Source organism: Coregonus clupeaformis, chromosome 30, assembly GCF_020615455.1.
Source record: "Coregonus clupeaformis isolate EN_2021a chromosome 30, ASM2061545v1, whole genome shotgun sequence".
Lineage (NCBI taxonomy): Eukaryota > Metazoa > Chordata > Actinopteri > Salmoniformes > Salmonidae > Coregonus > Coregonus clupeaformis.
In genome coordinates this window covers 48,451,518-48,464,983 of record NC_059221.1, presented here as the reverse complement: position 1 = coordinate 48,464,983, position 13,466 = coordinate 48,451,518, and positions in this window count along the sequence as shown.

Genomic DNA, 13,466 nt, shown 5'->3' with positions numbered 1-13,466 from the left:
TATTAGGATTATGGAATGTTGTTTATCTTAGTTCGAATGTAGCAGTTGTAGGGGTGACGCCCAGGGGGATAGGTGATTGGACGAAAAAGGGAGCAACCCATTTATTGCCATTGTTTATAAGTAGGAGCTAGACAAAGAGCGGGCAGAAGCATTCAGATTAATTTGGGACGGTGCTTCTCCAGACACCGCGGGTCTGTAACTTATGCTGTAACCTTGTGATATTAATAAAAGCTTCTAATCAAGGTGCAGCCTAAGCGGACTCTTTGATTGACAGCAATAGCCACCAACATCCGACGGGACACGATAAAATGGAGGCTCCGCTGAGATCTTGACTGCATCGTTCTTGGTTCCCTTCCTGAGTCGCGAGTTGACTACTGCCCAAGCCGGCTTTAAGGTGAGATTTCTCACACAATTTGGGTATTAGTTGTTTCGCTGGCTCATTGGGGGGAATTGGATAGTATGCACCGTGTAAATTACTCGGGATTGTGCTGATGTGGTGCTATTGCGGTCGACTAGGAGTCTGTAATAAATATTCTAAAATTTGGTTGATTGGTAAACGGCGTAAATAATAGGAAGTCTAGAGCAATCGATGGTAGTAAATGAGGCAGATACAAGGCAGATGTGAAAGGTAGAGATACGTATATAATTTTAGAGCATTGCAGGATTTGGCAAGCCCTCAACGAGGCGACCGCATGGTGGGCCATAAAAGCCTGGTAACGCGTTAGGGGTTTCAGGTCAGTCAGTCTTGGACTGGGGTTTGGTTATAGATTTATTGTAAGTTGCTTGCCCATCTTCTATCCGACGGGGTATCTGTTTGGGGGGGACCGCTCATAAATATCCATACTCACGGCAGAATAAAGTTAGAAACATAGAAAAATGAATTTAAGGCGCAATGCAGGGTTTTGTTACATGTAGCACTCCACATGATAAATGCTAAATGCTGATGCTAAATGCTGATGCTAAATGCTGGTTGTGTGTCAGGTCACATTGTACATAAAAGCTAATGCTAATGCTAGATGCTAATTGTGTTGCGTGCTACATGCTAACGTATGACCGTAGAGGTCTACTGCGATGGGAGAAAGCCTCTTAAAGTATGTCTGTGTGTGTAGAATTCAGAGTTCTACGCAAATGTGAGCTCTGTTACGTGTAATTGTTCGATTATAAGGTATAAAATAGTGAGGTTGTAGCGGAATGCTAGCGTTCTATTGTCTGGGAATCGTATCATTGAATGCATTTGCGCATGCGTTTAATTTTATGACACTACGCTACAAAACGTGGGAGTTGGAGTTTATGGCACGAGATTATGAGACGTTGGGTTACGGTACTAAAACTACAACAAAGGGGATTGTGGGTAAAGTGTCATATTTCTGTGGGGCTGTGCGGCAGGGGGAGACAGAGAAACACAGACGAGGGAACAAAGAGGAAAGATTTGAAAATGAATTAGATCTTCTAGTTTAAACGGCTGTTGTTTGAAAATGAAACTATTTGTTGAGATGTAGTGAATTTATAAATTAGATATATGTTGACGGATTATAATAAATTAAATTAAAAGACGATTAAAATAAAAAAAATAAAATAAAAAATGTTATTGAGCTATTTAGTCCTGAATTAAGTCTTATAGCGAATATGAGTGGGGGAATATTGAATGTGGATAACTTAGTTAAGTGTATAAACTTTAAATGCTTGTCTGTCCCGTTTTGTTCCCTTGTCATATGAGAGGCGATAGGACGAGACAGAGGAGAGAGAGAGGAGGGGGCTGACGTGCGTCACGTGACAAGGTGACGCAGGCAGAGGATCAGTCAAAATCAGGCCAGTGCTTTTTTGTTTACAAATCTTCCCCTACAGGATGTTTGATGTTATGACAATTTCTCAGACGCTTGGCAACAGACTGATCATTTGAATAAAATTTGCATTTTGGAGTCTCTGTGCATTACTTGGCTTGATTAGGGGTTCGGTTGGAAAGCAGGTACTGACATTATTCTGTGAAATTAAGATACTTGGGTGCATATTAAACAATGGAATTTATGAGTGTGGTAGGGTTGTAGATTGGAAGTCGTTGGTTTTTGGGATTGCTGTGAAGTTGACTACTTGTATTCACTTTCCGGAGGGGTTATGGTAAGTGGGCCACTAATTGATAAATTGGTAAAAGATTGGTTTTAATTATTCATAATTAAAAAAAAAAAATTGATTGATTTTTTAATTGATTTTTTATTTTAATTATAAATATTTTTTGAATAAAAATTTAATTGAATTTTTTGATATTCATATTTTTTATTGATTATTTAAAATAAAAAAAAAAATAAAAAAAAATATATATTTTTTATTTTTTGGGGGGTTGTTTAGGTTATATTAATAATTAAAGGGGGGAAGCCATAGGCTATATAGGCTAAAATACAATATTTCACAATAAAGGAATATAAAAGAGTAGTTACAATGGGGAGAAAGGACAGCAAGGCTATGAAAGTCATTACACCGGTTGATATAGTTGAACATAGTAATCCTTTAGTTAAGGGTATTGCGAGGTTATCCGGCAAATGGAACAAACGTTGGCCTGACATTGAACAACCATGGCCAGTGGAAGGGACTCTTAACCCTGACGTCATCAACATCATGAAAGTGCTTCTGTCAATTTACAAGGCAGATCAGAAGAAGGGAAACCAAAAGGAACAACGTAAAGAAAAGAGACAAAGGGAGCTGGGTGTTCTTAAGCCGTTTGAAGATGAAGGACAAAAACTGATGAAAGATACCAACGATAAGAGAGGCAAAGGTATGGAGAAAAGGCTAAAGGAAGAGAAGTCGACAGAGAAACTAAGGGTAGAAGTCAGTATACCTTTCTCACATACGGATTCAGCGAAAAGACCCCCACCTTATGAGAAGGAAGTAGAGCTTAGGGATGCTTATCCTCAGCTTCCAGTGATCCTCCAGCAGGGTGATTATTGCATCAGAGATGAAGATGAACGAATAATAGAGAGAGGACAAGCAGAAACGACCATAAAAATGCATCCAAGCTCCAAAAGTAAAAAGAAAACGAGAAGTCTGGAAACTAAGGGTGGAATGAGGTTAAGTAGGATGAAACTGGATGAGGACGATGATGATCAGAGTGATTTAGAGGGGGTCATGGGTGGATATGATCCTGTGATCAAACGGAGGTTGGCCAGAACGGAGAGAAGGGGTGAGGAAGGTTTGAAGAAGAAGGATACAATATATTATTCCAGGGCTGAGGAAGGTTTGAAGAAGAAGGATACAAGATATTACAGTGCTGAGGAAGGTTTGAAGAAGAAGGATACAATATATTCGAGTTCTGATGAAAGCAAAGATGAAGAAAGCGATAAAGAGGAGACTAAAGGTGCTGTGTATTCAAAAGGAGTTTATCCTACAAGGACTGGCACAGAAGAAGTAGAAGGAGATATAGACCGATGCTTATCAGAACTGGAGAACGCGAGGACTTTAGGAGAGGTAAGAGAGCTAGAGGAAGAACTCCAGACGCTGAGGATACAGAAGGAGAAACAGCTGAAAAAAGAATCCAAAGGAGGTGAGACAAAATATGCATTAAGGCCAAGGAAAGAGACCACGAGTAAAATGATACCAGTTATCATTCGAGGTCAAAACTTTGAATATAAGCCGTTGCAAAATACCGATATGTCAAATATACTTGAGAAGCTGCCTATTCTTCAAAATGGGGCCTATCCTTGGATTTCGAAATTGGAAGAAATTACGGTGGGAACACAGTCAGCCATAGGAGACGTTAAGAGACTGTTGGCTAATCTCATTGGGATTCCAGATATGGAAGAAGTCTTTCAGAGAGCTGGACTCATTAGATATGTAGGGACTGCAGTGAACGATCCTGAATTGTTGGCTGCAAGTAGGAATCGTCTGTGGAGAGCATTGAAAGATACATTTCCAACAAATGTGCATCCTGATAATATTCTGATTGACCCACTAGGACAACAAGAAAATCCGAGAGCCTATGTGTCAAGAGTTCATCAAGTGTGGAGAAATATTACTGGAAATGATCCAGATGTGAGTCAAATTGAGCAGTCAATTTTGAGAGCTAAACTGCAAATGGGACTGCCCTCACCAGTAAGAAGCAAACTGGCAGAAGTGGTTGGACTTGGAAGCATGACAAAAGGCGTCTATACCGATCATATAGCCCATCAAGTGGATCTGTACAGGAAAAAGGAACACAATCAGAAAGAACAGGACGAAGAAACTCTCAGAAAACTCAATCAAATACAACTGGGGGAGAATAAAAAGGATAAGAAACAAGCTTTGGTTATGCAGAATCAGTGTGCACCAAATCAACAATCACTGCCACAGCTTCAACCAGAACAGTTCCAACCGCAATTGTACCAGCCACCCATGGCGGGACCAGTTGATTCATATCCACAGCCAATTTCTGGACAGACACAGAATTGGAGAGGAAGAGGACGAGAAGGCTTCGAAGAAAGAGGAAGATTTAAGTCATCCTTCCAGCAACTTTCAGAAGCATGTTATAATTGTGGACAGGTTGGTCACTTTGCCCGTGGGTGCAATAGGTCAGGAGGAAACATCAGAGGGAATTTCAGAGGAAGATACAGGGGCCAGTCAAGATCATCTGGAGGACCGGTGAACCCCTACAGGGGTCCGGAGCAAGGATTCTAGAGGTGCCTAGATGATCCGAAAGGGGGGTGTCAGCTGGTAGCATCAGGACCGGAAAAAGACCCAACAATTGAGGTGAAAATAAACAACCGACCATTGGAAGTGATGGCGGATAGCGGAGCTGCGTTCACCTGTGTTCGGCCTGAAGATGCTACACATCTCCCTATGTCCAATCAACTCATTAGGACAATCGGATTTGAGGGAGTAAAACAGCTGATTCCTCTTACGGAACCAATTGAGCTCTGCTATAAAGATCAGAAAATTACAATACCCATACTGGTATCAGAACATACACCTGTTGCATTATTGGGAAGAGATGCATTGTGTAAGTTGAACTGTACAATAAGATGTACACCAAACGGCTGTCTGATAGAAATGCCAAAGGAAAAGGTTTACCAATTGTCGATGATGACAGAGATGGATTCGTCTTCAGTATTCTGGATTGGAAATCTCAGTGAAGATTTTATGAAGCAGGCTAAGATATGGGAGAGATTTATTGTTGCAAATATGCCGGATGCGAAGCTTCCGGAATATCCATTCCATTGTACGCTCAAGTATTTCAAGAAGGCTGCCCAACCACACTCAGAGGAATGGTTGAGTCATCAACCGAAGAATGTTCAACTTAGCTCAAGTTGCATTATTTTAGGACCACAAGGAGCAGCTATGAAGATAAACACAGACGACTATCTGAATAAAGAATTTGAGATTGAGAAGAGTGTGCCACATGTTACCTTGTTGGTTTCGGAAGGCTATGAGCAAAAGCAAATAGGAGAAATGATGACAGAAGCAGAGAAACTTAGTTTCAGACCAATGAAAGAGAATTTGGCGATCTGGAGAAGTGAAGATCAACGATTTCTTAAAATAATGATTTCGGCTCAAGGACAAGGAGAGCCACAGGCTGTAGGAATGACACATGAATCTATTTGCAATATGAAGATGGATTCAGACTCTATGAAAGAGGAGATGTTGCAACAAGTTCCAGAAGGGTTGTGGTCTCAACATAGTACCGATATTGGACTTGTGAAATCAGCCCAACCTGTGAAAGTTGAACTTCGACCAGGAGCCAGACCTCCATGGAAAAATCAGTATCCATTGAAAGATGAAGCAATCCAAGGGATTGAACCACAAATTGAAGGACTTTCGAAAGCAGGGGTTTTAAGGACAACAAAAAACCCTCGGAGTAACACGCCTTTGTGGCCTGTGGAAAAACCAGATGGAACTTATCGTGTAGTTCATGATTTGAGAGCAGTAAAGGAGGTAGTGACTGACTTTCCAGCAGAAGTGCCAGACCCTCATACCTTGTTAGCCCAAGTTCCTCCTGATGCGACACATTTTACAGTACTAGACTTATGTGGAGCATTTTTCAGTGTTCCACTTAGTGTAGAGAGTCAGAATTTATTTGGGTTCACATATAAGGGACAATTCTATGAGTACAGTAGAATGCCACAGGGGTACCGGCATTCTCCTCATATCTTCAATAAAGTACTGAAGGAGGATTTGGTAGGGATAGATCAGATATTGCAGAGCACTGTCATTCAGTACGTGGATGATATAATGGTTTGCTCACAAAATAAGGAAACATGTCATAGAGACTCAATTAAATTACTACAGGTATTGGCAGAAAAGGGGCATAAGGTTTCACAGAAAAAGCTGCAATATTGCCAGGAGAAAGTTGTATATTTAGGTCAAAACATAACTCATGGCCACAGAAACATTTCGGACAGGCAAGTGGAAACTATTCGTAAGGCTCCGAAGCCTAGAACGGTCAGAGAGATGATGACATTTCTGGGTATTGCAGGTTATTCCTCAGCTTGGGTAGAGGGTTATACTAGTTTGATGGCACCTTTGAGAGCTATGGTTAGGGGTACTGAGAGTGGTCAACTCCATAGCAATCTTTCCTGGACACAGGAAGGCCATGTGGCATTTGAAACGATCAAACAGAGGTTGCAGGAGGCACCTGCACTTACACTACCAGATTACTCGAAGAACTTTTTGCTATATGTGTCTACTTCTACTGGAGGTAGATATGCGTGTGCGGTTCTTTGTCAACCAACAGGCACGGGGACGAATCCTCAGCCTATTTCCTACTACTCTACTGCTTATTCAGAGGTAGAACTAGGGTTACCACTGTGCTACAGAGCAATGGTGGGAGTATATTCAATGTATGACAAAGCATCATCGGTCACGATGGGTTACCCAGTAACAATTCTTACCCATCATAGTCTCAGAAATCTTCTGAACTATGGGAAATATACATTGACTATGCCTAGGCTCAGAGACTATCATAGGCTCTTAGAGCAGGAAGATGTCACCCTAGTGAGGTGTGATACAGTAAATCCAGCCGAGAGTTTACCAACTTCAGAGGATGGTGAGCCACATGATTGTGTCCAGGAAGCAGAAAGATATTCGAGGCTTAGATCAGATTTACAAGCCTTTCCATTACGTGAGGCAGACCTGGAGTATTGGACGGATGGGTCTTGTTATCGGGTGGGAGATAAATTATGTGCTGGTTATGCAGTAGTTAGAGGCAGAGGAACGGGATTTGTTGTGGAAAAGGCTGAAGTAATACCACAGCCTGCGTCTGCACAACTTGCTGAACTTGTGGGGCTAACAGAAGCATGTTTGTTAGCAGAAGGAAAGCGAGTAACCATATACACTGATTCAGCATATGCACATAGTGTATGTCATTTGTTTGGGGCAGTATGGAAAGGTCGAGGGTTTAAGAAAACGGATGGTTCTCTCGATACAACATCATGCGCAAATAATGAAACTGTTGCATGCTATGATGAAGCCTAAAGAGATAGCGATAGCTAAGTGTGCAGCTCACAAGACAGATATGTCAAGAGTGACACAAGGGAACAAAGCTGCTGATGAAGCTGCAAAAGCCGTCGCAGGAGCGGATAAATTGGGAAAAGTTTTTCTGGTCACTCATGTAGTGGACTTGGAAGACAAAATTACGCTTCGGGATGTAATTTTGATGCAAGAAGCTGCTTCTATGATCGACAAACAGCTATGGCTAGACCGAGGAGCGGTCAAAGATGCTACTGGTCTGTGGAGAAACCATGAGGGGTTGATAGTAGCGCCTCTAGACCTCTTAGGTCTGATGATTCAGGAAGCACATGGGTTAGCTCATGTTGCAAGGGGGGAGGTTAACAGAAAGATCACAAAGGAATATGGTTTTTGGGCTCCATATTTGTTTGAACAAATTGATTATATGATAGGAAGGTGCACTATCTGTCTTAAAAATAATGTTCGAAGAGGGATAACTGTTCATCCAGGTTACATTCCTACACCAAGGGGTCCTATGTGTGAGTTGGTTATTGACTTTGTTGATATGATAAAACCAGTTGATGGGAAAAGATACATGTTGGTGGTTGTAGATAGATTTTCACGATGGACGGAAGCTTGTCCAACCAAGCGTAAGGATGCTCAGTCGGTTGCCAAGTTCTTGTGTAAAGAAGTCATAAGCAGGTGGGGATTACCCGATCGAATATCCTCAGACAATGGAAGGGAATTTGTGGATAAATCTGTTAAATTGATGTTGCAAAAATTGGGAATTAAGCAACGTCTTGGAGCAGTTTATCACCCACAAAGTCAAGGGATGTGTGAAAGAATGAACGGTGTCTTGAAAAATCGCATTGTGAAAATTTGTCAACATACAGGTCTAAACTGGATAGCGGCGCTTCCTTTAGCACTAATGGTGTGTCGCTCAAGTGAGTTACGTGATCTACGTATGACACCCCATGAGTTAGTAACAGGAAGAAGGATGCCTACGCCTTGTTTGCGAACAAGCGGAAAGGGTCCAAGCTTGGCTCTGTTGGAAGATGAAATGAGAGCGTACGTTACATATATGGCCAATTTTCATAAAAAGTTGTCCACATATGTTTCTGACAGGCAAAGACAAGAAGAGGTGCAGAAGGCGCTTGAGGAGGATAAGAGGAATACAGTACAACCGGGAGACAAAGTATTCGTAAAGGTATTCAGAAGGAAGTGGTATAACGAATGTCGTGAAGGACCATTTGAAGTGGTTCGTAGTACTGGAACAGCTGTCCAGGTTAAGGGGTCTCCTACGTGGTATCATTTGTCACATTGTGTTAAAGCGCCTACAGAAGAGGTGCAACGTGCAGAGAGAGAGGATGGAGATAGGGGAGACCAGGAAGAGGGAGAGATTGTCAATGTTGGGGATAACGTTGATAATGGTGACACTTCTGATGATGCCAGAGATGACTATGCAGGGGATGGAAAGGAAAGGGGATTTGGGGAAATTGATTTCCAATACGTCCCAGAAGCAACAGGGAATATTTCAGTGGAATGTGAAGCAGCAGAGACCACCAAGGGCAACTCTGTTACAGGAGAAGCTAGTGATTCAGTTAGACAAAGTAGGCCTAGACCAGTTAGGAGAAAAGTCAGACCAAAACGTTACGAAAACTAGGGATGAAGTAACAACAATAACATCAACACTTCAGTCTGTTATAACAACAATGGGAAGCAATTTAACTCTTTCAACATTGACAGTTATTAAAGCCATAAATATATCGCATTCGATTACAAGGGAACCAATAGCTCCAGCACCAATTTTAGAAGAAAATACTGTTATTAAGGTTAGGAGGGGTGAGACAGCTCATCTTCCGTGTAGCTGTGAGAGATGGAGTGGGGGAGGGGACGTTCCTCCCACATGGAGAGATAATTATGGAGAAGACGTATTGTTATCAGGACCAGATGTAGAAGCGGTGCCCGCTAGTCAAAGGAAGTATATTTTGTACAACAATATGGAGGGGAAGAGGGTTATGAGTGATTGTTCACTTATTTTGCGTAATGTTACAGAGAAAGATCAGGGAGAATATATGTGTACTTATCTAGTGCAAGCATTAAAATTTGTTCCGGTTAAGAATTATTGGTTAAAAGGCTATGTAATTCGTAAAAGTAACGATTATAATGGAAGAGTTGAGGTCTGTTGTAGCCTCCACGGTCACCAAAGGAGTTCAGGATAAGTTTATCACAGTAGTCACTCCAACAATGAATAATACACAGAGTATATCGGTAACTTTCCCACTAGAAGTAATTAAGAGTGTCAATTCATCAACTAAATCAACTACTTTAATGGTAACTTTGGAAGGAATTAATGGTACCACGGCAATAACAAATATAGGAAGTATGACACCGACACCGACAACAACTTTTCTGAAAGTAAAGGATGTAGCAGGAATGACTCAGCAAATAGTGGTAGAGAACAATATAAGTTCATCTGAAATAGTACAAGATAATATCATGGAGGTACAGGATGAGGTCTTTGGGTTCAACATAACATCAGAAGATACATCTGATCAATACCGCTCGTTAGGGAAAAAGAGAAGCTAAATGGAAAGCATATGGATTTGATTCGTCTATTTTGAAGATTAAAGATGAATGGGCAGGGAGAAATCTTTGGTTCCAGCAGTTAACTCATTCTGTAAGATCAGTGAGGAATCTTGAGGGTCCATGTCTGTTGAGAATTCCAGCACCAGAGACGTGGGGTTCCATTTTAGAGACGGTCGCTCAACCGCTATCAAGTGTGTGTCAGTCTTATGCGTTGTCATGGCTGTTGTATCAGCAACGAGCATTGACAGATAAAGTAATGTCGTTGTCAAAACATTTGTTTAAGCCTAGGTTTAGGTGTTCTTGGTTAAATGAATTACCCTATGTGAATTTGTTGGATGGTAAGGAAAGTCAGGTAACAGCGAACCCTGAAGCATTTGAGGTGAAAGCAGTGAGGGCTAAAAGTTGTTTTTGTTCTAATAAAACATATGATGTAAAGGGTATGTTCATGGGAATATCAGATTGTGATGGTTATATGATGACTTTGGATAAGCATGAACATAAGATTAGAGATGACAAATATAATGTAACTTTTTATGTACCAGATAGTAAGAAGAGCAGGACTTTGATGGTGAAAGATCAGCTTTTGCCTGGCAATGTAACTATTGGGAATTTTAGAGATATTTGGTGGGTTTGTGGTGATAAAGCATATATATTCTTACCCTATGGATGGACAGGATGTTGTTACATGTCAACGTTGAAGCTTCCATATGAGGCTTTTACCATTAAAAGAGGGGTAGCACCGAACACAGATCAATCTGAAACTAGAGTTGAAAATAGGGTGAAAAGAGACATGGCTACGTTTCATAGTCTTGAAGCCTACCATTGGAGAATAAGTCTGGGAGAGAAGTGGGGACTCTGTCTTTTTCCATGGTATGGTGTAACATTTATGGCAGATCATATTGATAATATTACATATACTTTGCAGGGGTTTGCGAATGAAACAATAAGAGGGTTTAACCTTCTATCAAATACTCAAAGAAGTCACAGACTGACGCTGTTGAAACATGACATGGCTCTTGACTATATTTTGGCAAAACAAGGTGGCTTATGTTTGGCTATGAATCTGACGGGGGAGGATTGTTATACTTTGATCCCAGATAGTTCCGATAATATCACGAGTGTTATAGATGCGTTGAAGAATATAAGGGATGCATTTGGTAGATCTGAAGGAGCTGGATGGTCAGCCAAGTCTTGGTTGCAAGATCAGTTAGGCCCAGTAGGGGCAGTGATGGTTCAGATTTTAGTTGCAGCGCTGATAGCGTTGTGTGTGATGTTTTGCTTTTGTACTTTGTTACTGACCTTTGTGAAAGCTATGATTTTAAGATGGGTTGGTGTTGTGATGCCTGGAGACAACACTCAGATGCCGTTGTTGACTGTTCCTGATCTGGATGAAGATGGACAAGGGGGTCTGGATGGAGTACTAATGGATAAATATCCTTTTTGATTATTTGATCATTTTTCAAAAAAAAAATTCAATATTAGTGTGATTTTTAGTATGATTTTATGAATCAAAGGGGGGAATAGGATAATGTGATTCATACATCATTTATATATCATTTTTATATTCTTAGTTGATATCATTTATATATCGATATCATTTATATATCATTTTTATATTCTTAGTTGATATTGATGTTCAATTTGAAAGTGTTGTTTTGCAAAAGATACTGTTTGGTCTTTTCTTTTCTTCCAGAAGCATTTGGGGGAATATGTGGAGATTGAAATACTCAAACAAGGACAATATGAAAGGACAATGACTGGAGGAGATGAAACAAGGAGGGTGTGGAAAGGTTCCCATTCCATCATCAACAATCCATTGGAAGTCGAGACTACGGGGAGATGAAGTGTAGTGGACTACATTCCAGTGTCTGCAATGAAATATAGACATATTTGCATGTGTAATACATAATTTGTGTCATATTCTTAGGTATTAATTTTTGTAGAATAATATTTGATGTTATTGGATACATGTGGGGATCTTAGATGTTTTTGTTTATTTCGTTGATGCTTAGGGACAGGGAGTCTAGGCAGGGAGAGGTCCACTGTAGGGTCCAATGGGTTGACCAGCCTTAGAGTGGACATTTTTGGATAGTATTTTGTTTGCAGGGGCTTACATGTGTATTTAATTGCATCATAGTTTCAAATGCATTTACATGGTTTATGAGTTTATCTGGAGTATCTAGGTGGTTGCCTGGGGCAGAGGGACCGTGAGAGAATTTTACTGTCCTGATTGATGGATGGATATCTGGAAAGATGGCTGCCGGACAGGTTTTTCGCTCTCACACTCCATAAAGATTTGTTCATATTTCATAGTAATGTATTCACACTTCATAAACAGTTATTCATATTTCATAGAAAGGTATTTACACTCTAGAGGAGAATGTTTTTGGTTGAATGTTAAAGATACTCAATAAGATAAATTGTTACTGGTCATAATCCTATTCTGTTTGTTTTCGAGACTTTTAGTTAGTCTCGAAGGGGGGAAATGTAGTGTATTAGGATTATGGAATGTTGTTTATCTTAGTTCGAATGTAGCAATTGTAGGGTGACACCCCAGGGGGGATAGGTGATTGGACGAAAAAGGGAGCAACCCATTTATTGCCATTGTTTATAAGTAGGAGCTAGACAAAGAGCGGGCAGAAGCATTCAGATTAATTTGGGACGGTGCTTCTCCAGACACCGCGGGTCTGTAACTTATGCTGTAACCTTGTGATATTAATAAAAGCTTATAATCAAGGTGCAGCCTAAGCGGACTCTTTGATTGACAGCAATAGCCACCAACATCCGACGGGACACGATAGTAGCTAGCACTAAATAATTGTTCATTACTGCCTTATTTAATAATATTTTCGTATTTATGGTTAAATGGTTTTCTCCTCTTCAGCCTTCAGATGGCCGTTAGCTAGCTAGCTGAAATAAGTTACTGTACTGAAACGTTAGATGGCTATAAACTGTACTGTTGTAGCTCCACAGAATTTGTAATACGTGGATGGAGTGGGAAGAAGGTCCACGACAACATTCTCTCTTCAGGATGTTTATTGAAGGCAAGTTATAACACTATAGATACTGTTTAGCTCCGGTACAGATCACATGTACAGTTGAAGTCGGAAGTTTACATACTCTTAGGTTGGAGTCATTAAAACTTGTTTTTGAACCACTCCACAAATTTCTTGTTAACCAACTATAGTTTTGGCAAGTCGGTTAGGACATCTACTTTGTTCATGACACAAGTAATATTTCCAACAATTGTTAACAGACAGATTATTTCACTTATAATTCACTGTATCACAATTCCAGTGGGTCAGAAGTTTACATACACTAAGTTGACTGTGCCTTTAAACAGCTTGGAAAATTCCAGAAAATGATGTCATGGCTTTAGAAGCTTCTGATAGGCTAATTTACATCATTTGAGTCAATTGGAGGTGTACCTGTGGATGAATTGCAAGGCCTACCTTCAAACTCAGTGCCTC